Genomic DNA, 2,446 nt, shown 5'->3' with positions numbered 1-2,446 from the left:
GCCGAGCCGAGCCGAGCCGTGCCATGCCGTTCTACAAGCGAAGCGTGGTGGCTCGGCAGAGCCGTGCCGTGCCGCTGGTCGAGCTGCGGGACGTCTGCAGCCTGGCTGCTCTCACCCTGCTCCGGCAGCTCGCCGAGCTGTGCGGCCATTCGCTCGCCTTGCTGGGGGACATCGAGGGACACGTCGAGGCTCTGGGGCGTCGCACCGGGCGGCTGCACCGCAGGGCCTCCCGCCTGCAGGAGCTGCTGCGGGGACGGCCAGGTAAGGGGAAGGCTCACGGGGTGCCCGTCGGGGTGGGCTCCGTGTCACCTCCGCCTCCGGGGCGGCACCTGCTTGGGGACAGAGCGCTGTGCCGGGGTGACGTCGGGGCAGCTCAGCGGCAGCGCCGCGCTCTGCACGGCCGGGATTTTCCCCCCAGCAGCCGGCAGCTCCCAGGATGACGGCTGAGGTTCGCTCTGTGTCCCCTCTTCCCAAGGCTGTCCCATTGCAGCCTCCTCGGGAAAGCGGCGATGCGGGGCTGAGCAGATCCTCGCCTCCATCCTTGCATCCCTTACAGCAGCTTCCACGCAGGTTTGGCACGGCCGAGGTGACAGCCCGCGGCCGCAGCGTGCTGCCCGCTCCCGACAGCGGGAGGGGTTTGTTTTTGCCCGAACCGCTTTCGTTTCCCTTTTCAAGCCTTTCCCTTTGGCACCGGCTTCATCACCGGGTCAGAAGCAGGCAGCCTGCTTCGGATGAGCTTAAAATAAGCTCATTTTGGATTTGTTTAGAAAAGTTCATTTTAAAACGCTTTGGGAGGGTTGGAGCGGTGAGGGGGAGGGAGGGTGGAAGCGGGGAGGAGATGTTGTTGCAGCACAGCTCATTTCTCAGGCCCTCAGTGAAATCCGGGCTGTGTGTAAGCGCTGCTCCGCCTGAGCAGAGCCGTGGGAAATGAGTGCTGGAGCTTGATGGCACGGCTGCACGCTGAGCCACGGCTGGGATGAGAAGTGATCAGGGAAGGAAGAGGCTCCCGCTGTCCCTATCTGAAGTGGGAAGGAATATGGAGAGAAGGAGGCACTGCGGTCACCCAGGCTGAGCCCAGCAGTGTCACCGTCCCCAGGAGGAGGAGCTGGTGGTGATGGTGACCAGATGGTCCCCACCTGGCTGGCAGGTTGGGGACGCTTGGTGGCCACAGGGGCTTGGTGCCATGGGGATGGATGCTGGCACCGTGGATGCAGGCAGTGGTCAGGAGAGTCCCCCTCCAACATCTCATTGGAGGTGTGAACATGAGAGCATGCAGATGTGCATTGACAGCACATCTGGAGGTGTATACAGGCCCAAATCACACCTTTCCTCCCCAAGATTGGCCGGTGGCTGGCAGAGACCCCACACTACTGTGTTTCCTCCACCCCATAGGGCAGCACTGCCCGTTCCCATCCATCCACCACTGCTGTTCTGCACCCCAGGGGGGGGTGAGTGCACTTCTGAGTGCTGCTTCAATTGATGTTTGTTTTTCCAAGTGCTCCACCATCTGCTGCCCCTGGGGAGGTCGGTGCACGTGTCCAGAGGGTGCAACCCCTGCCAGCCCCATCCTTGCAGAGACAGCCCAGGGCTGCTTTGTGCAGAGTCCTTGGGTGGGGAGCTGTCAGTTTTTTCCCCCCTTTTTCCATTTCTTGAAGAGGATCCAAATCACGTTTCTCCTCTCAGAGTGGAACAAATCCAACATGTCTCATTCACAGGAGATGCAGGGGGGAATCAACCAGCACCAGCAGCCTTCCTGCAGCCCTCCTGCATCCCAGCGTGGGGCAGGCAAAGAGGGCCAGGCACCAGCATCACCCTTCCCCAGGATGGTTCCCCGGTTGGAGCATCCTGGGTATTCCCACATCACTCCATCCGAGGAGGCAGCAGGGTTGTTTCCACTGCTGGGAGCTGGGGGCTGTTGGATTCCTCAGCCCTTATTCATCCATTGGCCGTCATGTGAGAGCGGAGGGATGCGCAGCCCGGCTGCCCAATGGTCGGGATGCGTCCCCTGGGTGGTGGCAGCAGGGACATGAGCTGTGTTCCCTGCTCAGCCCCTCGGGACCCTGCTGTTCCCAAAATAAATCTCGGTGCTGAAGAAAACAGGGCCTGGCGCCGGGAGATATGAAGGCATTTTGCCCACAGAGCTGCGGGGACGGAGCTCTGGAAGGAATGCTGCGCTGTGCCGCACCCGGGCGCTGCCTGTTCCCAAGGCAGGAAGGCACAGGGGTGCTGGTGCCATCCCTGTCCCTCTCCTCCTCCAGCTCCAGAGTTCTCCCCGAGGCTCTGCCAGCACTTCTGCAACAGTGCTGCTCCCTGCAGGCGTGCAGCACCTCCAGCCCCGTGCTGGCTGTGAGCGCGGCCGCGGTGACGTTGCACAGGAACATGGCTCTGTTTCAGCCGTGTCTCCAAAGAGCTTTGCATCATCTTGAGCACTCTGAAGGATGCGTTC

This window comes from Meleagris gallopavo, chromosome 9 (assembly GCF_000146605.3).
Source record: "Meleagris gallopavo isolate NT-WF06-2002-E0010 breed Aviagen turkey brand Nicholas breeding stock chromosome 9, Turkey_5.1, whole genome shotgun sequence".
Lineage (NCBI taxonomy): Eukaryota > Metazoa > Chordata > Aves > Galliformes > Phasianidae > Meleagris > Meleagris gallopavo.
The sequence above is the reverse complement of the archived record's forward strand: the minus strand, read 5'-3'. Positions refer to the sequence as shown.